This window comes from Rhinatrema bivittatum, chromosome 18 (assembly GCF_901001135.1).
Source record: "Rhinatrema bivittatum chromosome 18, aRhiBiv1.1, whole genome shotgun sequence".
Classification (NCBI taxonomy): Eukaryota; Metazoa; Chordata; class Amphibia; order Gymnophiona; family Rhinatrematidae; genus Rhinatrema; species Rhinatrema bivittatum.
This window is the reverse complement of record NC_042632.1, coordinates 43,115,003-43,127,937: the sequence shown is the minus strand read 5'-3', so window position 1 is coordinate 43,127,937 and position 12,935 is coordinate 43,115,003. Positions and strand designations below refer to the sequence as shown.

Genomic DNA, 12,935 nt, shown 5'->3' with positions numbered 1-12,935 from the left:
GCCAGTATATCCACAATGGCATCGGCACTTGGTTGACCAGCACCATTTTCTACATCTGCAGTGGTGGGACAGGAGTGACTGGGGATTACTACGAATGGTGTAAGAGTTTGGGGAGATGGTAGGTGGGGATTATGCAAGGATGAGCCAGAAGGAAGTTTTAAAAAAAAAAAAAAGAAACAATAACAAAAAAGAACAAAATAAAACAAAACGAAAATGTGGTGAAAATTGTGTTTTGTTTGCAAAGAAAGCACATCCCTCCTTATTAAATTGTAAGCTGTGATTTTTTTTATATACAGCATACAGCATTAAACTTCACCATGTGTGCTTTGAATTCCTGTCATATTTTCCATTAAAATCTCCCATAAACTTGCTGCATCTTGAATTAGTAGACTATTTGCTGCCTCTTTTACTCTTCATTCTCCTAATCTAAAGTACAATTTATTTACTCAGCACTTCTATAGGAACAATGACTCCATCTTCAGTCTCTGCTATGAGCTAGACAGGCTCTGCATTAACCCCATCACTGCCACCATCAAGATATTTCAATTATACAACTGTTTGTGGTTTGTTTGTTTTTAATATAATCATATTTTAGTTCCTGATATAACCCAAGATGTTCATTCCAGCAAGATTTAAGAACACACATTGTGATATGTGTAACTTGTATTTATGTATTTACAAACACTTGTATCCTGCATTATACCTGGTTCTAGGCCAGTAAAAATGTTACAATAATAAAATGTTTATGTACAGCACTAAAGACAAGACAAAAGAAATAATTCAATGACGTATAGGGAAGTAAAAACATACAGCAGCCAATCACAACAACTCGGCAAACACTTAATATTTCTTAATATCATCACCCAGGATCCTGATATATTTGAGGGGATATTGCAGAAAGAGAGCTGCTGTTTTAAATGTTTGTAATTCTATCATGATGATGAGTCAATTCAGACCTCTTCATACCTCAAATGGAACATAAGGCTTCCACAAGAGAGCACCACTGCTGCTGCTGCTGCTGCTGCTATGTGGTCTGTCTGATAGTGGCATCAAATGTCAGGCCACAAACACTCATCTCTTCAGACTTCTGGAAGCTCCCAATAAGTAAAGCTCACAAGCTAAAGACCTTACAAAACAAGGGTCTGTAGAAGATCATTGGAATTTTTTGGCCGAGAAGAATCTCCAACCAAGAGCTACATCAGAGAACAAATGCAGAATCTATTGTCCAGACAACGAACAGGTGAAGACAGATATAGCTTGGGCACGTGTGTTGAATGCCACCCGATGCACTGCCTAGAATTGTCCTATGCTGGACACTAGATGTGAGGGGTAAAAGAGACAATCCCAAGGAGCAAAATAAATGAGAGAGATCATGGAAAGTAACCCCATATATCGGTTAAACAAAGGCAATTGTTTACAGAGAGGTTTACATAACTGGCAGCCATCATTTCATCAAAGTGATTGCTTCTACTTAATGCATTTTAATATGACAAGTTATAGAATAAAAGGCCGCATGTCATATTGAATTGTTACTGTTTCTGAATGTTTTCTTGTAAACTGATTTGAATATTGAGATAATGCTGCATAGTCATGCTACATATAAATAAATAAATACATTTCCATTGCTAGTACGCTGCAGTAATTGAAGATCTGTTCTAAATCACAGTTCCTTTTTCAACAATACAGTATTTGCAGTACAGTTGCATCCTAATTTAATGAACATGCAAAGTAACTGTGCAGGCAATTGACTGAGTTGCACACTTATTGCATTAATTTGCATACAATTATGTTTTGTTTTGTTTTTATTACAAATCCAGTTTTACTAGGTTATGTGTCTGGGTGAATGGTGGCATAGATACAGTGTGTGTATATATATATATATATATATATATGTAAATGTTTGTTTGTTCAAAATCTTAAATCTCCGAAAGTTCTTCACCGATTGCTTTGAAATTTTGACACAACATTGCATTTGAATACACGCGTGTTTTTATATGCCTATATTATATAGATGTCACACCTGTGACAAGTAAAAGCATGCTGTTTTGGAAAAACATCGCCGTTGGACATAAAAGCAACACACGCTATCTACAATATAAATGGGCTCTGACTGACAGACTGCAAATGTGCAGTAGAGAGCAGCTCTACCGTGCATGTGCGGACCATAGAGCTCTGCATTACGTGCTGGGTGTCACAGAGGGGAGGAGGAAAGGGCAGATGAGTCACCACTCCGAGAAACAGCTCAGCCCATTCCTCCGATGCTGGGGAAGGGGGGAGGGAGTAGGGACTGCTGGACAGTTACACACAGGAGGAGGAAAGGGTAGAAGAGTCAGTGAGCCAGTCCGTTCAGCACCAGGGAAGGGGGGGAGGGATTTGGGATGGCTGGAGCAGAGCAAATGCAGTAGAAAGTGGCTGTGAAGATATCACAAGCAGCTGCAGCCTGCAGCAGCAAAAGAGTAAAGAGCTGAATAGAGAACAGCTCACCCTCCTCCCCCACCCCCTGAGTCCCACAGATAAGGAGAAGCCAAGTTAAAAACCGTAATTGTGGGGGAGGGGGAGGGGGAAGGCAGTGCTGTCAAGCCACCCGTGAGTCTCAGCCACCAAGGGAAGAGTTTACATGAGCATCGCTCCACCCCCACTCCCAGCAAAGCACCATCACAAAAGTGAAAGCCAGAGCCCTGCTCCCTCCTCCCTCTCAAGCCCCCAATCAGATTTCTTAAAGGCACAAGTCTCCCAGGAAGAGCAAAGTAAGTTAGGCAACGTGTCCCAAATCTGTTGCAGTGCCTGCCACCTGCCCTTTGTGAGGGGGGGGGGGGAGGAGTATTTTCCTCACTCTCCTAGACACAACAGGTGTGGGAACTTTGCAAGCTCTTGCGAGTGCAGAGCAAAGACTTAGGTGGAGAGGGGACAAAAATATCGCCCATTTTAACTGTGTGAGGGAGAAGTGTGTTAATGTGCACTGAAGGCGAGTGTGAGTGCCAAAGCGAGAGGGAGACTACGTGAAGGATTGTGTATATGTGAGAGAGGGATTGGGCGTGCGTGTGTGAGGGACAGAGGGAGAGTGTATGTGCAAGAGAGAGAGAGGAAGCCTATGTAGGGGGCTGTATGAGAGAGAGAGTCTCTACCCCCCCCCAGCTCTCCACTTATAGGTTAGAGTGGAAGGGGTTGAGTGTAGAGGGGAATGGGAGAACAAAGGAGTTGGGGCCTGTAAGGATAGAGTGAAAGGGGTCTGAGCCTGTCCCTCTGCCACCGGGGAAGGGGGGAGGGAGTTGGGATGGCAGGACCATTACGCCTCGCGAGATCCCCCTCGGCCACCAATGCAGCTCCTACCACCGTCGCCGCCTCTGGCCCTTTGTGGTGCTGGGGGGGGAAGGAGTGGAGCAGAGCAAAGACGTAGGAGGAGAGGGGACAAAAATCTCGCCAATTTAATGGGCTTAACAGCTTGTACTAAATATTTTACGATTCCATTTCAATGTTTCTGATTGCATTGTTAATTTGAATTTTCATAGATTTCGATTTATTTTCATTTTGATTTAATTATTTCGTGTGACATTGCATTGGAATTGAGCTGTGTCATTTACCATATCGTTCATTTACTGAGTATAGTTTATTTTTTTCTTTTTTCATTCTTTTTCATTTCTAGAATTATGCGGTTTACATCTAGACACGGATTGCTTCTCACATGGACAATTATATGTTGCATGTTCTAGAGTCGGCAAACCAGACAATCTCTATATCTGCACAGACAATGGAACAACAAAAAATATTGTATACCCACAAGCATTGTGAAATTAAACATATTAGAAATGTGCGCTCTTTTCTTTCTTTTCTTTCTTTCTTTTCCATTTAACCAGACTGAGCCACAGCAACGAATTTCAAGTTTTGGTGTCAACTATCAGAAAGTGTTGTTTTAATATAAATTAGCTAAAAAAAAAAAGCCTTTACTAATATCAGGTTTTACCATATTAAGGGTCTTATTCAAAAAGGGACTTTTTGCCTTTGGATAGCAGAGGTGGAAAAAGGGTTAAGAGGTCAGGTAAAAGGCAAGTTGTTGTGGGGAAGGAGATAGTTGAGTTGTGCATGCTTAGGTCTTTATAGAAGTGGTATATCAAGTAAAAAGAAACAAATATATGCTCATCTACCCAAAATGGAAGAATCTAAAATGGGAAGTCTGGATGAGCCATGTTACTCTATTACAAAGTGGGTTACCCGGTACCCATTTCAACTAATACAAAACACCATGAAGCTTCTCTACAATTGTGTATGTAGGACTATTAATCAAAGCAACCTCAATAATAAGTATCTCACTTAAAGCTCCATTTTGATTTACAATTTTTTTATTTTAAATTGTTGTTTTTTACATGTAAAATTCAAGCAACCAACAAAAGTTCTATGAGTCACCTCACTCAAAAGTTACCTGCTATACAGTACTTATCTCAAATGTGGTATAATAATTTTCAAAAAGTCTTCTGAGATGATTCCTCTATTCAAAATCCCAACACAGTGTTTCATTTCCACTGCATCAGAGAACTAATGAATACTTATAAAATTGCTCACATGTGTGGATTTCCTTGTTTCCCTTGATAAGACTGTAAAAATAATTAAATCAAACAGTCCATCTCATAGAGGTCAAACCACTTCCCTTTATTCAATACATGTGTACATAGAGGCTTGCTGACACAAAAAGGTCAGGAAGCAATACCTATCTTTGCCTGACAATTCAACTCTAAATAAACTTTTCCACTTCTGCTTTTTACATATAAGGCAAAGCATTGAGAATTATCCTATAAAATGACAGTTTCTACACTCTCTAATTAATTAATTACACTGCACTGTAGCTCTTCAGACGGTCCTGACTCAGATTTGAAAGTGGGGGAAAAACATTGAATTATAAGGGAAACATCATAGGTGCTGATGTTTTCTCAGTATTTAAACAACTCTTGTGTTCAATTAATCTAGCCCAAACCAGACATTTAGTACCATCCTATATACACCAAATTACACAGATGTTGTATCAAATAAATGATGCCTGAAGTGGAACAGTTGGTAGAACACTTAAAAAAAACCTTGTGTCTCATCATTGGGTGAGTCCATTCTGTGCATGCAATGTTGTGTCACGCATGGAACACTGTCCACATGGCTGATGGCTGCTTCAAGATGTCTGTGAAACCATGGGTGTTATTGGGAGTCGTGAATGGTCTACAATATCAATAATATTTCTGCCACAGGAAAATGCTATCTTGGGGAATTCCTTGAAAACCTGATGAAGTGTTAATATATGGCAATGCTGTCTTATTATAGATATCACTTCATGAGCCCTGTTGACATGTAAGTCAATAATAAAGATCAATTAACATTATAAGGAACTTTTAAAAGCCCTTTTCACCACATTCCTTGGATATTCTTGTACAAAAGAAACGTTGCATCATATCTTGGGCTTGCAATTTGAACTTCTGTGTATCTGAGCACAATCTTCCTAACCAGAGAAATAGAATCATCTCACAAGACTTTTTGAAAATTATTATACCACATTTCAGATAAATAATATATAGCTGGAAACTTTTAAGTGAGGTGATGCAGAACTTTTGTTGACTCCTTGAATTTTATATACAAAAAAAATCCTCATAATTAAAAAAGAATTATAAATTAAAGTGATCTTAGTGGTTACAGCTTCAGATGCTTGCTATTGAGACTGCATTAACGGTCTTACATACATAATGGTAGAGAGACTTCATGGTGTTTTGGATTAGCTGAAATGGGTACTGGGTAACCTACTTTGTAGTATTCCGATTATTTGTTTGCCAGACATTCGGGTTATTGTGGGGCATTTATCTGTGCCCATGTTATTATATGTTATTCTGTGCCTATAGAAAAGATATTTAGTGAACATGGCCCTAGCTTGCTTTACATCTGTCTTTCCTGTTATTTATTCATACATGAGTGCAATTTGTGTATGAAAAGTCATTTTACCTGACCATCTGAAAATTGCTCAGTCTTAGGCCAGCTAAAAATATGTGCAGAGTTTCAGAATGGGCAGCTTCTAGCAGGCAGCGTTCCTGGGGGTGGGGATGGTGGGCTGGAAAATAATGCACACAAATTCCATTTTCAAATCTATGACCCTGATTTTCCATTTAAAAAAGTACCTGCAGCTAAAGCAGGTGAAAATGTGCTTGGGTATTTTTTACCCACATCAAGTTTCAAAGGGAAAGTCGTCTCCTTGCTGCAGGGAATATTCACACTCCTCCTCCCCCCCCCCCCCCCCCCAAGTCCATTACAATACCTGATGGACCACTAACCTTAAAGAACCCTAAGAGTCCCTGCCCAAGTCTTTACTACAGACAAGGAGCACATTGCAACCAACAAAATTAAAAATGCTAGTTTTGAATGGTCATTTTTTTTTTACATTAGGCTGTTCCTTCTACGGAAGCTGCTGCATCTGGAAGTGTATAACACACCAGTATCTGGCTCAGCTTTTCAGACCGCTGACAAGTGAAAAAGGTGCCTTGTGGTTTCCTAATAGCCTGCATGCACTTTTGCTTCCCACCATCTGTTCACAGGAGCTTGTGATTCAAGAGCTGCAAACTATGCCAGAGAGGGACATTTCTTCTTTTGTCAAGGGTAAGATTTTCTTCCGACCCCCATCTCTTCAGTGATACCATACGCTTTCAGCTCAGGTGCGTATACCTGTATTTAGTGCATCATTCCACTACAGAATTTAAACACTCCCCTCTTAGTGCGCCTCTTGTCCCTGGCTGAGCTGAATCAGCATGTGTTGTCAGTCACTTGGAGAAGCATCACATCTGGAAGAGCCAGATCAGCAAAAATGTGGGGAAGAGGCGGCACTGGCAGCTGAGGAAGAGGGGTGTGGGGGGGAGAGAGGGAAGAAGCAGAGGAGCAGGACAGGATAAGGGAGATTATTCATCTCACCATGCGGATAGCCAGCCACAGTAAAATGAACATCTGCAAAGGCTGTCCTGGCTATGTAACCAAACAGATACTAACTAAAACGCCTATTCTGGAGATTGGCTCATAAGCACGTTATTTAGGGGTTAGGAAAAAAATAGTGAAGACCTAGCTGTTTGGGCAGGCATTTCCTGAATCTCCTATTCAGGAGAGCTTACATCGAGGATTGCATGATGTTGTATTAGAATTGCTGAATTCTGTGACTCGCAATCCTCTTTGAGTTTCTGGTTTTGGATGAGGCAGAAAATCGAATCTAAGTAAATGAAAATATTACAAATACAGCCTCTGATAAGTTGTGTACAGCTGTGTTGTGCACAAATAAAAATCTACTTTTCAGTGGATTCCAAATAAAAGGAAGACGCAGTGGCTGGCTCTCTCAGGTTTTAATTCTTTGCTCTGTAGAGTGATAAAATCAGAGATTTCTGCATATGGGGAATGACATAGATACTGTGCAAGCTGTAAAGCTATAGCTAGCAGGCTGGGTGAGAACCTTGTCTGATGTTAGGTTCTGACCTGTATTGTGGTCATGATAGCTTGTGGATAATTCTTATGCTCTCCCAATAAAGTGTCAGTGATTTTGCTCTCCCAATAAAGTGTCAGTGATTTTAGAATGTACTGTAAAAAAAAAAAAAAGTAACGACTAATGTAAATCTCCAAGCAATGTACATTAAAGTGGTATTAGTAGGTAAACTTTTAGCCCAGTTGAAGGAAGTTTGCCAGAGTGACATCTTCATGACTTAGACTGGACTGGAACTTACTCACTATATTAAGATACTCCATGACACTTTACTTTATAATAGCTAAAGTTATATCCTAAAACAGGTCTCTTCTGGAACTGGTGATTTTTGTGAGGAGTAACACCCTTTACTTTGATTCATGCCCTTCAACCAATTTCCCAGTCAGTGACTTTCTAAGAGCTTCTGCTCCAGTAAAAAAACAAAAAATAAATAAAAATGGGGTTTGTTAAAAAAAAAAATTCCCATTCTATGCTTATTCAAAGAAAATGTCTATATTGAATAAAGCAATACTTTGCTTAAAGAGGGCTTGCCAAAACAGTGGCTATATTGGGAGAATGCCATCCCACAGTGATGTAGAAGCAACAAAAAACCCCACCGAGTTTGACAATAAGAAAAAAAAAAGAGTGGTCCTCACAACCAGTTTTTCAAAATTGCTTTTGTAAACCAAAAAATTGTACCAGAAACTAGTGCTAAATTTCCTAGGTATCATATAAAAAAAAAAAAGTGTCCCATACCATCAATGTCACAGCATACACTGTATGCATTGCCTATAACCACATACCTATCAAATACTTTATTTTCCAAATTTTTTTTTAAAAGCTCAAATCGGATTCTATAAAGTCACTTCCAGCCAGAACATTTTTTCCTATTTTCCTTTTTATAATATGATACAGATGAGAAGAAACACGCTCAAGCCACAGTATATGGTGGTTTTTGTTCTGAAATAGCCCTGTCTCTCCTTTTCCCCATCAGATTATTTTCTTTGTGACATGACACGAAGGTTTGAACACATTGCACGAGTGGAGAAGCTATACTGTAAGACATGTGGTGCATGTAGAAACCCCACCATGCCATTCTGCAAATCTGTGTTGGAAACCATTCCCAAAGTCATGTTGCAGCATGCTCTCCCTACTTGTTTTATCAAAACTGGAATTATCAATTCACTGGAAGATGATCTGAGCCTCAGTTCCATCTGCGTACATCCATAAAAACTGACACCTTCATGAGCAAAAAGTCACAAAAAAAAAAAAAGAATCATTTGGCTGCCACCATTTTAAAACTGTTCATTTAGAGCGAGCTTTCAACATGTGCAACCAAAAGATAATCACTATTCAAGCAAAGATTTGCATAAACTGCATTGTGGGGCATGCTTGATTCTTAACTCTGACCCTAAATTATAAAACCTATGGGCCAGATTTTCGAACCTACGCGCAGGCGTAGATTTGTGCGTGCAACCCAGCACACACAAATCTACGCCCGATTTTATAACATGCGCAAGCAGCCACGAGCATGTTATAAAATCCGGGGTCGGCGCACACAAGGGGGTTCACACTTGTGCACCTTGCATGCGCCGAGCCCTAGGGGAGCCCCGATGGCTTTCCTCATTCCCTCCGAGGCCGCTCCGAAACTGACCGAAATCAGAGCGGCCTCAGAGGGAACTTTCCTTTCACACACACACACACCCACCTTCCCCTATCTAACCCACTCCCCAGCCCTACCTAAATCCCCCCTACCTTTTTTATTTGAGATGCACCTGCCTCTGGGTAGACGTAGGTTGCGCGCGATCCCCCAGCCTAGCGGGCCTTCGGAGGCCTCTGGCCACACCCCCGCCATACCGCAGACCACCCACTCCCCGCCCCTTTTTTTGAGCCCCGGGACATATGCGCGTCGCCAAGCCTATGCAAAATAGGCTCGGTGCACGCAGGAGGGGTTTAAAAGGGTTATGCACATATTACACGCATAACCCTTTTAAAATCCGCCCCTATATGTTAGTTATAAACTTAAATTATGAATTGGATACAGGTCATTTTAGGAAAGGTCTGTAGCAAATCAGGAAACTCTTTCACTTAGTGACAGCTTAAGAACTGCTGTGGAATTCTGCTCAAATTCTAAACCAACCTAAGCCAAATAAAATCTACAATGTAAAAGTTTACAAATAATTTACAAAAATGTTGTTCAACAGATTATTAAAACAATGAGCACAAACTTAAGAAACTAATACCATTTGTCTTTGGAAATTCCCTGATGAATTTATCACAACTACATTTTTTTTTTTAATTAAAATACATGTCCTTTGAAAAAGAAATATGTAATACTGAGAGTTATTAGCAAAGCATAGATTTATTTTTGCTTGTTACCTGTATTTTTTTTGTTTTGCTTTCTTTCTTCTTGTCCAGGCCTTTTGAGTGCTGCCCAACCAATCCTGCACTACACAGCTGCAATACCCACTGACCAGTGCATGGATGAGGGAGAGAAACAAACAGTAGTTTAAACTCAGCCAGCATTAAGGGGGAGTCATTTTTTTTTAACATCACACATGCATTAGCCAGCAAATATTTGCATAAATTACACCAGTTTTCCAAGCAGACTAAGATGGTAACTTTCAAATCAGTGTGCAGGCACACATTTGCATGCATGAATCGGCACAAATGCATCCATTTTATAACATACCTGCGCATGTTATAAAATAGTTTGGCTGCGCACAAGTGCGCCAAATTTTAAATGGCCACACACATGTCTGCACAAATCACATTTCTACTGCATAAATCAGAAGATTTTAAAAATGGCACACGTTGAAACCATTGCCAGTTAAACCACTTCATCCCCAGTTTGCCCAGTTAAGGGGTGCGTCCTCCATACCCCCCTAGTTTAATAGCTTTCACTCTCTCCAGTTAGCCTCAACCCTTAAACCCCGCAGATCTGCCTAATTAACTTACACCTCCTCCACAGCAGGATCTGGGCACGTAAGTATTTATGCGCGCATCTCTGGTTCATGCCACGTCCAGTCCACGTCCATGCCCCACCCCTTTTTGAAAACTTTGGAGATGTGCATGCTGCAGGAGATACATGTGTATCCAGGCGACTTTTAAAATCTCAGCGCACACGAACCTGACTCATTCGCACATCCCCTAATTAATGCACACACCGGGCTTTTAAAATTCACTTTTTAATGCACAAAAATTCCACTTGAAAATTATCTCATCAAATCTCTTGGGGACCATTTTACGCACATACCTTTTGAATTTTCAAATATTAATATGTGAGTCCAAACTCCTTCCCAGCACCACTCCCAGGAATGCCACCACTCAGTTTAGGTAAACTCGTGCGCACACAAAACATGTGCGCATAAGTTTATCCACCTGTCAGTTGGGAAATTTTTAAAAAGCCCTTTTCTGCAGGTAATGCATTGTTTTACCATCAGAAATGCTTTTGAATGAACCTTTAAAAGCCTTGGAATCTTTCTATATTCCCTCAATTCCCAACCCCCAGAAGTAGCTTTTGCAGCCTGCCCTCTAGGGGAGTACAAATGTCATCTGAGGCAGTGGAATGCCTTCTCGAATGGGGAGGAGCCAAGCCAACTAAAGCTGTGCCCACATTCCCTCTCTCCTCCATCCTTTTCCTCTCTGTCCCCTTGCACCCGCACTTGCCCTCTCTCCCTCTCTCTCACAACCTAAGCTCTGAGTGTGACCAGCAGCATCTCCATCCCATCTAGTCATCCCTATCGATCCCCCTACAAAACCCTCCCCCCCCCGCAATGGTCAGCGGCAGAAGTAGGAGAAGAATGGTGCCTTGTGTGATGTCTTCCTCCTCTGCTACCTGGCCTGACTGCTGCTTTGAATCGAGAGGCTGTACAGTGTCTTAGGCAGTTCAAAGAAGCAGTGGGGCTAAGGGCTGCAGAGTGAGAAGGATGCAGACCAGTGAAGTGCTACCTTCCTCCTGCTGGCGATCTGCCACAGAAGGGAGTTAAAATGCATCACCAGCAAGCTGCTACCTGCCTGAATGGGCCCTGGATCTCTTACAGTGATTCTGCAGGAGGGCCAAATTTTGCGACCCTTAAGTTCCAGTAGCATTGTTTTCCTGCCTAAATCTGGTCGGACCATGGCCTGTGTGGCCCATTCCATTCCGACACCTATGACTATTATTAAGACTGCCACCTACTCGCCTTCCACGCCAGGGTCCGAAAATGCTGCCTCACTAGTGCCCCCATCTCCTGCCATCTAAGTAAAGCAGTTCTAGTTGAGAATCAAGATGGATCCCTCCACACTGTCTCTTCAGGCTCTACCAACAGATCAACCAGTTGGCCTAGAAACCAAATTTCTTTACTCACTATCCAGGGAAATTCAGTTAATGCAATAGAATGACTCTGCAAGAGAACTGTTCAATTAAAACAGAAAAGAAGCTTTTTAATTTTTAAACTAAAACAACAAATCCTATGTGAGCAATTTAATGTTTATAGGAGGTTTATGAGGTTGCCTGTAATCATACACTTTATTTGGTAGTCAGGTTTTGCTCTGCTTTCTTATTTCGCAAATGGCTCACAAAGCACTCTATAATTTAACCTGTGGTTACAATTTAACTTTTTAGAAAAAAATCTGGTATGTGTGGTCAAAATACAACATTCATTGTAACAGACAACAAAACAAGGGGGAACCCTGGAAATTATTTATCTTAGGTGACAACTATGAGACCCACCAGCAAGAATCACAAGTTAGAGCTGGGAGAAATAATCACAGGTTCTATCATCCAAATTTGGAGTGATATTTTGCTAGATGAAGAGATTTAAAAAAATAAAAGACATTTGGTGACCACAGTATCATCAGATAAGATTAATAATAATTTCAGAGATGAATTTTGGCAGCTTGGCAACCTCTTTGTTATATTTTAGGTTAGTGTTTGACAGAAACAAGCTAACAAAGCATCTTGCATTCATTCTGTTGAAGAGAAAGCATGCACTACAGTAACAGTTTCTGCTTCCATAGCTCTAAAGTGGAAACATTATGTTTGCAGTTGTGTAAAAATGTATTACACAAATTAAAATGTTATGATCTTGTGAAATATTATTCAGGATCCAGTTCCTTCTCAAGCACAGTACAATCCTTATTAAAGTTTTGCAGTAATTAGTTGGAAATTCATGCCTTTTAGGATATTAAAACATTTGAATTAATTTAATTGAAACTGAAATAGAAATGCATTTCAAACTAATGTACAGTTCATTTAAAAGAGAACTGTATTATGCCAGTGATCATAACAATTCTGCAAGATACACCAGGAAATTGCTGTCTCTGATCTTGATCCATAAAAAGGTGAATTTTGAAAGCCCAGCATGCGATAGAATCGGGAGATATGCACACATGAGGAACATGCGCGTGCCCAGCAGATTTTAAAAGCTGCCTACATGTGCGCGCAACTCCTGATGCACAAATATCTCACTCCAATTCAAAAGGGGCATAATGC

The 12,935-nt window shown here is 40.6% G+C and overlaps 1 long non-coding RNA gene across 1 annotated transcript in view; it reads right to left on the bottom strand.

Annotated features, from left to right (window-relative positions):
* LOC115079968 overlaps positions 1–12,935 on the bottom strand; it is a 57,896-nt gene that overhangs the window by 18,824 nt on the left and 26,137 nt on the right. Inside the window, exon 2 of the long non-coding RNA XR_003853469.1 lies at positions 9,839–9,928. This is a non-coding gene — a long non-coding RNA (uncharacterized LOC115079968). The remainder of the gene's footprint in view (positions 1–9,838; positions 9,929–12,935) is intronic.